At 39.6% G+C, this 12,500-nt stretch overlaps 1 protein-coding gene across 5 annotated transcripts in view; it reads left to right on the plus strand.

Moving 5' to 3' along the window:
* Positions 1–12,500, plus strand: part of LOC106880003 (kelch-like protein 17) — a 45,868-nt gene that overhangs the window by 16,872 nt on the left and 16,496 nt on the right. Inside the window, exon 1 of one of the 5 annotated variants that reach the window (XM_089359413.1) lies at positions 1,908–5,138. The exons of 1 other annotated variant lie outside the window; for it this stretch is intronic. The gene's annotated coding sequence lies outside the window, so the exon portion shown is untranslated. 3 more of the 5 variants (XM_089359414.1, XM_089359411.1, XM_089359412.1) reach the window with 3 other exon arrangements.

The following is a 12,500-nucleotide window of genomic DNA, read 5'->3' on the forward strand; positions in this document are numbered from 1 at the left end:
TATCTACATCCGTGGGAAAATTATATTTTCACTATATTTTCTCACGGTTCGGTTAATTATATTGAATGAAAGTTTGGTTTTATTGAATAGGCAACAGGGCTCAAAGAAAATTTCAAATTAATGGGCTGTGGACTTAACGAATTTTCCCAGTGCAGTTGGGACAGTACACAAAATTATTCCAGTCAAGATTTGGGAGTGCAATACTTCTAATAATTTGCATTATTGTAGAGCTCAATCATGAATAAATGTTTCTAATATAGTATAAAATTAAAAATTATGATGAGGTAAAAGACTTTTGTCGATTATTTCGTCCCCAGTATTCGAATAGTAATTTATTTAATCAATAGACTAGGGGATAGGTTAAAGGTTAAGTTTCTGAACGCTTGGTATTTTTTCGATACTCCAAGGATCCCGCAGCCTTCATTCGATAGAATTTTTTTTTTTGACACAAGGCCAGCCCTTTTGAAGGCAGATGATTTGTCGATACCATCAACTTACTTTTTCTGGTACTTATTTCATAGAGCCAAGAGGGATGAAAGGCAAAGTTGACCGCAACGGAATTTGAACTCAGAACGTGGAAAGCCGGAGACAAATACAGTAAAGCATTCTGTCCTATGGTTTACTGATCCTGCCAATCCACCGCTTGCTTCAAAGGCAGCAATTTTGTGGTAGAAGCATAGTCAATTACATCGATCCCAGTACTTGACTGGTGCGTAATTTATCGACCCCGAAAAGATGATAGGATTCCTCGGCGGAATTTGAACTCAGAACGTAGCCGCAGACGAAATACTGCTAAGCATTTCGCCCGACATGCTAACGATTCTGCTAGCTTGCCACCTTATAAATAAATATTATAATTAAAAAAAAAATTTTTCTACTCTAGGCACAAGGTTTGGAAGTTTTGGGGAGGGAACCAGTCGATTAGATCGATTCCAGTGAGCAACTGATACTTAATTTATCGACCCCGCCTCTTAAAGATTGATATATACATACATATATATATATATATATATATATATATATATATATATATATGTGTGTGTGTGTGTGTGTATTATCTGACACACTGCACATATACAGGATCATCATAAAGTCTTGATGCATGAAAAATATTAATAATCTTGTTTTTCTTTTTCCCTTCTTCCACAGAACCGAGTAGGAGTTCATCTAAAGAACTGAACTGGGACTACTCAGTGCACGCGAGGGATGGTTACGTCAACAGAAGGACCCCACCCCCAATACTGCCTTTCCTGCGGTGGGGAAGTTGGTTAAGACATTTTTGGGTAGTGTTTTGGGCAAGCCCTGACCCAGACGACCAACTGTAAGGGACGATACAAAAGAAGCTGTCATGGCTTGGCTGTCGTTCATTTCCGCCTATGTATTCAAACTTTACGGTTACACTGTACACACACACACACACACACATACCATAAATACACATAAATTTCATTCTATGGGATGACCACAGTTGAGAGTAGTATTCCTGGCGGCTGAAGACAAATGTCCCAGCAGTTTCCTGGTCCCTCCTTCTGAAAGTTTTCAGAATCCATCCGGCCATTCGTCAGTACATTGTCACCATCTTTGTGATATGTACGTCAAACAGGTCTCCGTTGCTCATATCAATTCCCTGATCACACACTGTATTTGATTCTGGGATTGTCGATCCTTTTGTCAGCACAAGCTGACTAATAGCGGAAGGTTTGAAATTTTCCTGCATTAAATGACTTGTTTTTTTTTTGTTTTTTTCCAGCTCATTTACATATGGCATTGGAGGCGCAATGGCCCAGTGGTTAGGGCAGCGGACTCGCGGTCATAGGATCGCGGTTTCGATTCCCAGACCGGGCGTTGTGAGTGTTTACTGAGCGAAAACACCTAAAGCTCCACGAGGCTCCGGCAGCGGATGGTGGCGAACCCTGCTGTACTCTTTCACCACAACTTTCTCTCACTCTTACTTCCTGTTTCTGTTGTGCCTGTAATTCAAAGGGTCAGCCTTGTCACACTGTGTCACGCTGAATATCCCCGAGAACTACGTTAAGGGTACACGTGTCTGTGGAGTGCTCAACCACTTGCACGTTAATTTCACGGGCAGGCTGTTCCGTTGATCGAATCAACTGGAACCTTCGACGTCGTAAGCGATGGAGTGCCAACAATAACATACGGCATCTATGTTTTTCTGTAGAAGATTAGCGTCGAAAGGTTTCTTGATTGATTGTTCTACTTTAGCATCGTCAGCATAGCTAGAAAGTGTAGCTGTCTATGTAACTGATGGCATGTCCGAGAGAGATACCATAAACAGCAGTGGTCTTCATTACTCTGAAGTGCACCACTCACAATTACTGTCCCCTTACTGAGGGCCCTGTTGGTTGCAACATCCTGATATCTGTCTTTTAAGAAGTCAAGAAACCTTCCGGTTTTTCAGTTACGTTGTCTCTGAAGGTTGTGACATATCATCCCGTGATCAACCTTATCAAAAGCCTTTGCAAAATCGAGATATATCCACATTTGGGCGATTCATGAGTTGTTTCAACACCCAGCCTTAATGCTGCAAAAGTTGTGCAAGGTTGCTTCTTCCTGAACGGAAGCCATGCTGGGTGCTAGGGATCAAATCATTGTCTTCAAGGAACGTGATCAGCTCCCTCCGGACAATACGTTCCATGATTATTTTGTTTGCATGTGAGGTTAGCGGGACAGGCCTATAATTTTTGGCACCCATTCTGCTGCCTCCTTCATGGATAGGACATATGCCTTCCTTTAATTTTCTGGAAATTATTTCAAAAGTTCGATCACCAGCCTCCCTCCACCACTCACTATATGTCTTCTTGTTCGTTTTCTTTGGCTTGCTGTTGTTGTTGTTGTTCTTCTTCTTTTCTTCTTGTTCTTCTTCTTCTTGTTCTTGTTCTTCTTCTTCACCACCATCACCACCACCACCACCACCATCATTTTCTTCTTCCCCACTGTCTTCGTCTTCGTCATCATTTTCTTCTTCTTCTTCTTCTTCTTCTTCTTCTTCTTCATCATCATCATCATCATCATCATCATCATCATCATCATTTTCTTCTTCTCCTCCGCCCCCCACTCCTGCCACTTACTGATGCTGTTGCTATTGTGATTTGTGACGTTGATAAATCATAAAAGAAAGTGTTGGTGAGTGTGCGTGTGTGAGGGAGAGAAACAAAGAGAGAGAGAGAGAGAGAGGGGGGATATAATGAGAAAGGGAGAAAGAGTGAAGGAGTGAAAAGAGAGAGAGAGAGAGAGAGAGCGAGGGGGAGAGAGAGTGAGGGGGAGAGAGAGCGAGGGGGAGAGAGATGGGGGGTGGGGAAAGAGTAATGAATGGCGAGAGCGGAAAAGAGGGGTTTGATAAGGCGTAAGAGGTATAGGGAAGGGCTGAATGGCATGTACATCGTTGTCGTTTGTGGTGTTGGTGGCGAAGGTGGTGGAAACGGGGGGTGCGGGAGCGGGTGCTGAACCCCCCCCCCTTTCGCTCGCATCCTCTCTCCGCTCAGTCTGTCGACGCTGTCGGGCTGAACCGCAAGCGGCATCAACCCTCACTCCACAGCGTATGCAATTAGGCACACGACCCAACTAAGGGAGCCTCTAAGCGGGTCGCTCACTCTGCTAAAAACAATAGCCAATGAACCCTCAAGTTATACTCATTCTTCTTAGGAAAGAAAATGCATACTGGATAATGTAGTTCTAAATATCCCTAATAACACGAGATGGTGGTTATGGTTGGAAAGCCTTTCGATGCTTGGTTAGTTCACTGAGAGTCCAGCCTGGGCTGAACATCACCAACAACAATACGCATTACTTTAGAGCTAAACACAGCCCTGGTTACAGTTGGCATGTATCATCATTTCGGTCTCCTCTTGTGGTGGTGTTAGCGGATGAAAGCTCAGCTACTCTCACCATCCGCCATCTGTCTGTCTGCCTATCTATCTATCTATCTATCTATCTATCTATCTATCTATCTATCTATCTATCTATCTATCTATCTATCCATCTATCTATCTATCTATCTATCTATCTATCTATCTATCCATCTATCTATCTATCTATCTATCTATCTATCTATCTATCTATCTATCTATCTGTCTGTCTGTCTGTCTGTCTGTCTGTCTGTATGCCTATCTATCTATCTATCTATCTATCTATCTATCTATCTATCTGTCTGTCTGTCTGTCTGTCTGCCTATCTATCTATCTATCTATCTATCTATCTATCTATCTATCTATCTATCTATCTATCTATCATCAATCGATCGATTGATCGATCGACCTCTCCCAGGCTCTGTCTGTCTGTTTCTCCCTTTCTCTCCACACATACACAGATACACAGACACACACACACACACACATACGTACATACATACATACATACATACATACAAACAATACACACACATTTCACAGCGTGTCTTTTGATTAAAAGCATAGCTATTTAATAGTCGTCCACGCGAAAAGATTTTTGTGAAGATAAAACTATTCGCCAACCACATTTCAGTTCTAAGACTGAGATTTGCTCCTAAGGTCCTCCACCTGCAAGATTTCCGCTATTACAATCCATGGGTACAGTAGGGATCTCTAGTAACAATAGAAAAAAAACAGGGAGTGACAAGTCTCTCTTATTCGTGTCAAAGCGTGCAGAAGTTAATAATATAAAAAAAAAAGCACGAAAAAACAACACAACTTCTCAAGCAAGAATAATAAGATTTTGGGTGAAGTAAAAATACAATTTAAAAACTCTGTTTTAACCTCTTGTAACAATAGGATGGAGTCAAAGCAACTGAAAAAAGAATCCATTAAAGAAAGCATCATCTATTCTTTAGAACGAAACATTAATAACAAACAATGATGATCAATACCTGAAGCACCCCAAAGCAGTGACAACTTTTAAAATTGACACTTGTCTTCCCTGGTAATCTCACAGGAGGCAAGGTAGGGTAGTACTGGTGAAAAACGATAAGGAAAACTGCTACAGGCACAATCTGCCCACCTGCACGGAGCTACCTACCTGTTGTTTGAATCATTAAATTGTTTACACGGCTTTTCGGATTCTGGATACCTTGTCTCTTTATCGACGCGTTGGACCCTAATAGCACTCCCGCTTCGATAGGGCTGAAGTGAAAAGGGCTGAGTGAGGTAAGTGAGACTTAAAAAAATGAAAAAAAAAAAAATTCTTTTATATATTTATGTATGTAGTTTGGCAGAATCGACAGAGCGCCGGAAAAAATGCTTTATAGTATTTGTTCCGGCCCTTTACGTTCTGAGTTCAAATTCCACCGGGGTCAGCTTTGCCTTTCATCCATTCGGGGATCGTTAAATTAAATCATCAATCAAATACTTCTGGAGTCGATGTATCGGCTTGCTCCTTCCCTTAAAATTTTGCTTGTCGTCTGCCTATGGCAAGCTGGTAGAATCGTTTGCACATCGCATCGCAAAAATTACTCAGCGGCAGTTCTTCTGTTTTTAAGTTCTGAGTTCAAATTCCGCCGAGGTCGATTTTGCCTTTCATCCTTTTGGGGTTGATGAAATAAGTTCCAATTGGGCAGGGGTCAATGCAATCGACTAGTCCCCTTTCCCACCAAATTTCAGTCCCTTGTACCCAGAGAAAAAAAGGATTATTATACAAACTTAAATAAATTTAGGCTTCAGTCAGTGACCCAGTTCATCTCAAATTTATAAGTGACACTTGAGGTATGTGTTTATTTGTTTCTCTCTCTCTCTTTCTTCCTTCTCCCTCTCAGTGTGTGTGTGTGTGTGTGTGTGTGTGTGCGCGCGCGCCATCATTTTATCAATGAAGATGGTATTGATTCATAAAACTTCCCGTGCGCGAGCACATGTAATTAGTACTCATTCGTGCATTCACAAAAACATACACCCAAACGCTTACAAAAAACGCATACTCAAATTCATGACAATATAGATATGCATACATACATACTAACTAAAGCTACAGATATCTTAATTAATCAAGAAATTCTAATTAATTAAAATTACATCTTTAAATTAGAACAGTCAAGGTTTAAATACTCGCGCGGTGGGCGAGGAGTCTGATCTTTAGCAACAGTTTAAAGATAAATCAGGACATGTTTCCATCTTATTAGACTTCCTCAGCGAGCTATAGTCAAACCATTACAGAAGATCTTACGATGACAAGAGAAGAGTATACAATTTATTCTTTCGTCTGAACGAACATCTCAGAATGGCGTCATAAAATTTAAGAATGGCTGCAGAAATAAAGAAATCCTCACACACACACACACACGTGTATGTGTGTGTGTATGTATACATACATACAGTATATATATATATATATATATATATATATATATATATATATATATACATTCACATACATGATGGGCTTCCACACGGTTTCCGTGAACCAAATTCACTGACAAGGCATATTAATCGGCCTGGTGGCTATCGTAGAAGACACATGCCTAATGTACCACGCTGTGGGATTGAACCCGAAATCACGTCTTAACCATACAGCCATGCCAACGCCTAAATGATATGTAATTTGCCTTTAAATTATTAAATTAAACTGAATAATTTCAAAGAGGATAACGAAAGATCGCCCATTATGAGATCTTCCTTGCAGTTTATATTATGTTCCAGAGTCGAGAAATGATCAAGTACCCAGGGTACTTTTAATCGTTGTCGTTGTTACCGACACTTCCGGTCGCTACCAAAATGGTTGAGCAGTGGTGTCATCACTCATATCCCCAACTACATCATTGTCACCATTACATACCACCGCTGCCACCACCACCACCACCACCTCTACTACTACTACTACTACCACCACCATCACCACCACCATCGCTGCCACTACCGCCACCGCCGCCGCCACCATCACCACCACCACCAACACCACCGCTGCCACTACCGCCACCGCTGCCACCATCACCACCACCACCACCACCACCACCACTACCGCCACCATCACCACCACTGACACCACTAGCTACCACCACCGCCGCCACTGCCACCTCCACCTCCACCGCCGCCATTGCCACCTCCACCGCCGCCATTGCCACCTCCACCGCCACAGCCACCACTACTAGTAACGCCACAGCATCATCACCTCCTACTGTGCACCACCTCTAACTACTGCCCCCCCCCATCGCTATAACCACCCTCACGACCACCGACACCACCACCACAGCCACTAGCATCATGGCCATCACCACCAACAACAACAACAGCAACAGCTCCACCACCACCACCAGCAACAACAACAACATCATCATCGTATCAGTTGTGCAACAGGAAGTAATATAAGGATTAAATATAAATCTGGTTTAAAGGAATGATTTGAAAAAACCCCACGTGACTCGATGACAAGTTGCCTGCCATGTGTCTTTCAATGTTAGTCTCTCTATTTCACTCTCTTTTGTCAATATGTGTTTAGTTGTGTGTCACTCTTCACGTTTGTCTCCCACTGTCTGCCTGTCTTTCATTCTTTCCATCCGTCTGTCTGTCTTCCCCTTTTTCTGTCTAGTTTTCAGTCTATATGTTGAAATGTTCATATCGTGTTTGTCATTCTGTGTTTATATATTTTGGGTCTAACTGTCCCCTACTGTTGTTGCTGATATTTTACCCAAGATATTTTACCCCCGCATTTCGTCTGTCTTTCAGTTCTGAGTTCAAATTCCGCCGACGTTGACTTTGCCTTTCATCCTTTCGAGTTCGATAAAATAAGTACCAGCTGATCACTTGGGTCAATGTAATCGACTTACCCACCCCCGCCAAAAAATTGCTGACCTTGTGCCAAAATTTTAAACCAATATAGTAATATATTTTTTTATTCGTTTATACAGGAAGTTTTTTTTTTGCTTAAAAAATTTTCTGTCTGAGATAACTGAAATCAGCTGAAGTCAGTGTGATCAATGTTTAGCTTTAATTCTTACTGGTTAATGGTTGCAAGTGAGGGGTGGAGGGAAACGCAAGGAGAGAATGTGAGTTTTAGACAGTGGGATTTTGGGGAAGTAGGGTTTGTTAAAGAACATATTAATGGATCTGCGAGGATGTTGTCACAGATAAGTCTTGATCAAATACTTATGTTCAAGAGCGTCACAGCCGTGCTCACCTCATCATTTTTCAAATAGTGTATCTAGAACCACATTATCCAATGTGTTCTTTTTAAAAAGACATCAGTGGGGTTGAAAATCCTTTGGTTGCTAATCCTAGCAAGTGGAACACCTGCGTAAACGTTTGCTCGTTGACTGTAGATCTGGGAAGTAGCAGGACATAACTGGAAAAGGTGGTTTATCTGAGAATGGTAGACGCCAGTAATGGCAACTAAAGCTGTAATATTAGTATCTTAGACAAAAGGAAGACAGCTTGATATGACAGTAGACGGTTGATTGTAGAGTCGTGTATGAGAAGGTTTTCTTCGGACTTCATCAAAAAGTTTGCGATTTATTGTGAATGCACAGTACCAGATGCCATTGCAATACACTGATGTTAGACAGCAGTACTTTTACATTATGGCCGTAAGCTAAAAGTAGAGAGAGTGTGTGTGTGTGAGAGAGACAGAGAGAGGGAGAGTGTGTGTGTGTGTGTGAGAGAGAGAGAGTGTGTATGTGTATGTATGCGAGTGTGTGTATGTATGTGTGTGTGTGTGTGTGTATGTGAGAGAGAGAGAGAGATGTATGTATGACAGATAAACTGCAAATCAAGTACGAATCGAATTCGTCTCTTATAGAGTCTTAGCATGTTTTATCATGAAGTAGTAGAGAGGAGATACGACACGAGAAGAAGAGAGATATAGTAGGGTATGAAGAAGGAATAAAAGAGAGATAACGAGAGAAAGGGAGAGGTTAAGGTATAGAGATTTTACTGTATTGAATGGACTGGGCCAAGCGAAACTGAAAATGGACTGAGCCATAAACAATGTAAATCTTCCTTTAAACCTCCCTTTATCTACCACGCCATGAGTTATCGCAGCATGTCGTCTTGACAATAATTCAATTAATTATTAAAGCCCGGTGGTCAATGTATGGTGAGCGGCGAGCTGGCAGATATGTTAGCACGCCAGCTGAAATGCTTAGCAGTATTTCGTCTGCCGTTACGTTGCGTTTTGAGATCAAATTCCGCCGAGGTCGACTTTGCCTTTCATCCTTTCGGGGTCGATAGATTAAGTACCAGTTACGCACAATTTATGAAATGAAACTTGAAGTTTCATTTTTGAAAAAAAAATATATGATGTATTTCAGTATGTAATTGCGCGCGCCCACCATTTTTTCTTTTTCTTTTTTACATCAAATTTCAATATAACTGAACGTACGCTATCCAATAGGTATTTATACAAAATTTCATTAAGAAATATCTATTTTTCTGAAAGGTATGAGGAAACAAAGCTGAATATTGTGACTTATCTGAAAGTCCTCCCGCCTCGGAAGGGGCTTCTTTCAGTTTCCGTCTACCAAATCCACTCACAAGGCTTAGATCGGCTCGAGACTACTGTAGAAAGTACTTGTCCAAGGTACCACGCAGTGAGACTGAACCTGGAACAATGAAGTTGGGAAGCCAACTTCTTACTATACAGACATGCTTAATTGATTAGGAAACTGAATGACCGTTGCTTCGGGAATGAAGTCCCTTGAGATATTTCGAGTTGTAAATATTCTCTTGTCACTCTCGCCATCAGAAATGCTGTGATTGGTTCATTGCGAGCCTGTAACCAATGACGCTAAGTTCACATAGTGTGATGCAAAATTTAATTAAATTGATTAACAATTATACAAATAAACAAGTAAGGGTGCATTAATAGAGTAGAGAGCAAGGTTAAAAGTGGTTTCGAATTGCTATTCTACCAACAGAGCAATTTAAAAGGTGGTTACCTGGCAGGTAACATAAGTAAGTATTTATCTCACAGTGGAGAGTGAATCACCTGAGTTTGTGGTGGAAGGCAGTAGTAACAGGTGCTTACTACATTAACCTTGTTGAGGAGGCGGACAAAGAGAGAGTGAGACAGGGGAGAGGGAGGAGAGAGATGCGAGTGGAGAAAGGGGAAGTGAGAGAATATAGTGAAGAAAGATAAAGAGTGACAGTGATTGTAACAATGAGGGTGAGTTTAAGATGCTAAAGAGAGATACCTTGTTGATAATTTAACTCGATTGATTTCTGAAAAAAAAAAAAAAGACACGAAAGTTAAAAAGAAAAGAAAAAAGATGCGAAAGTTTTACAAAATGTGGGATATCCATGTTTGAAAAGAGAAGTAAACAAACGAAACAAAACTAAAAGTTTGTGAAGGGGAAGACCACGAAATAGTTTACACCCAGATAACAAGACTCCCTCTCATGTCACGAACATCGCTACCATCGACTGTTACAATTTGGGCTTTTAACTCAATGAGTCGTTTGATGTTAGCTTGTTTGTGTCTCCCGTCGTCGGATGTCGGTAAAGAGTAAAGGATCGGATAACTAATTAAAAAAACAAACAAAAAGCAAATAAAAGCTGGAACACAAAACACCACTAACAAGAAAAACAACAAACATTAATACAAAGAAAAAACAAAACACGGTAAATGTTCTGAATATACGGGACTGGAGGTAATTTATATTAATATATTTCAAGATTTTCTGTTTTTTCTGGAGATATTTTTCACTCCATTCGACATTGTTTTTCGTCTTCTTCTTCGCTTTCACCTGTCTTTGTTAGTCCAACTGTTGCAGTCGATGACATTTTTATGGAACGTCTTTGTTCGCCGCTAATATCCAGGTCAGCTTTTCACAACTTGTCTTGATCTTAAAAACGAAAATAATACACTGGTTGTCTATACAGTTTTATAACTTGATCAAATACATATGCAATCTTTATTTCTTCTTTAGCTCCTTTGCATGATTTTAAACTTATAAATGACCAACATTCAATTGCCACAGTAGTTAATATACTTTTACCTAGCACGCCATTTTCTTCTCAGGTGTACTGCGCAGGTTGAGAGATTTTTTACATCAGCTAAAAGTTTAACGGTCATCTTGCTTTTAAGTTTAACCAAATCAATCTTTTAATTCACAAATTTGTTTCACTTATTTTTGGCATACAGATACATATAAAAATTAAATTACATTTACATTAATTCAAATTCACTTGTTGTGTCGATAATCATTTTCTTCAATCATATTTTCAATTTTCTAAAATTAGACTGTCATTTATGAAATTAAATAAGTATTTTGATAGTTTTCAGTTATTTGAAAGTTAGAAACTATTTTATTTTGTCATAACATAAAGATCTCTTTAAAAAATTTTAATTCTCTTCATATATATATTTCTAATACTAAAAATATCTGATAAACCTTCAGTTCTTTTCAACACCTGAGCATTTGCAGGTAGCAAAATACATAATCTCGATGCTTATAGAATATCATCTACCTAACGAAATTAACATCTTAAAGTAATTCGATTAGATTTTCCTCAAACAATATGAAATGTAACTTTGATTGCTCAGATGACGGATTGGTGTCTAGACAGTAAGTTGAGGACGACGGAAAATCTAGTTGGGTTTTCACTAAGTATTAAACACATGGAGCCAACGAGGTGTCTTCTACGTAGTCATTCGATCTGTTAGAAATAGCAGCTAAATCGCCTTCAAATTGCACTCTACTGATGAAATCGAATAAAGATAGATTCAACTATGTAAACTATATATATATAGATATATAATAGTCGAACGGTCAGAGTTACAGATGCTAATATAGAAAACATGTTGTGCTCAAACGAAATCTTTATTGAAAACTCGGTCCACGGGGTAAAGAGTGACCATGAAAGAAATCCAGTTTAAGCTGATATGGAAATAGTGATGCAAATAAACACGATTATATATATATATATATATATATATATATATGAAGACGGAAAGCCCTTGATTATTAGGTCAGTGCTTACCTGGGGTATAAACAACGGAACCAATTCGGTTATTACAACTGTTAAGTTACTCTGGCTTCCACATTTCAATTACTTTTATTAGACATGTAATATATATATCAAATAGACACCAGAATAGTGTCTTTTGTTTCGTCCGTTATTCGCCCCAAGGTCAAATCTCAACTGTGCTTAACTTTACTTTTCACCCATCCAGGGTTTATAAAATACCAGTTAATAAATCTTGAGTTTGTTTTGGTTTTTGTTTTTTTCCTGTTATGCCAAACCTAAACAAGTGAACATAGTTTAAAAATAAACACATCCAATGTTTCGGTATTAGTACATAACGTCGGTCACGGGTGAATGTGTCTGTCAAGCAAAAGAAAAACACCGTCACACTATTTGCTTAACTAAATTTTAATGTTATTTTCTTGAATCGTTATTATTTTCTGTCCACAGGTAGCTTTTTTATTTCATTCAATTTGCCATAACGGCAGTTGTCCACAGGTAGCTTGCTAGCAAAATCGTTGGCACGCCAGGCAAAATACTTAGTGACATTTCTCCTGGCTTTACGTTCCGAGTTCAAATTCCTCCGAGGTCGACTTTACCATTAATTAATTTTTTTTGTGA

The sequence above is a fragment of the Octopus bimaculoides genome, chromosome 11 (genome assembly GCF_046866305.1).
Source record: "Octopus bimaculoides isolate indiv1 chromosome 11, ASM4686630v1, whole genome shotgun sequence".
Lineage (NCBI taxonomy): Eukaryota > Metazoa > Mollusca > Cephalopoda > Octopoda > Octopodidae > Octopus > Octopus bimaculoides.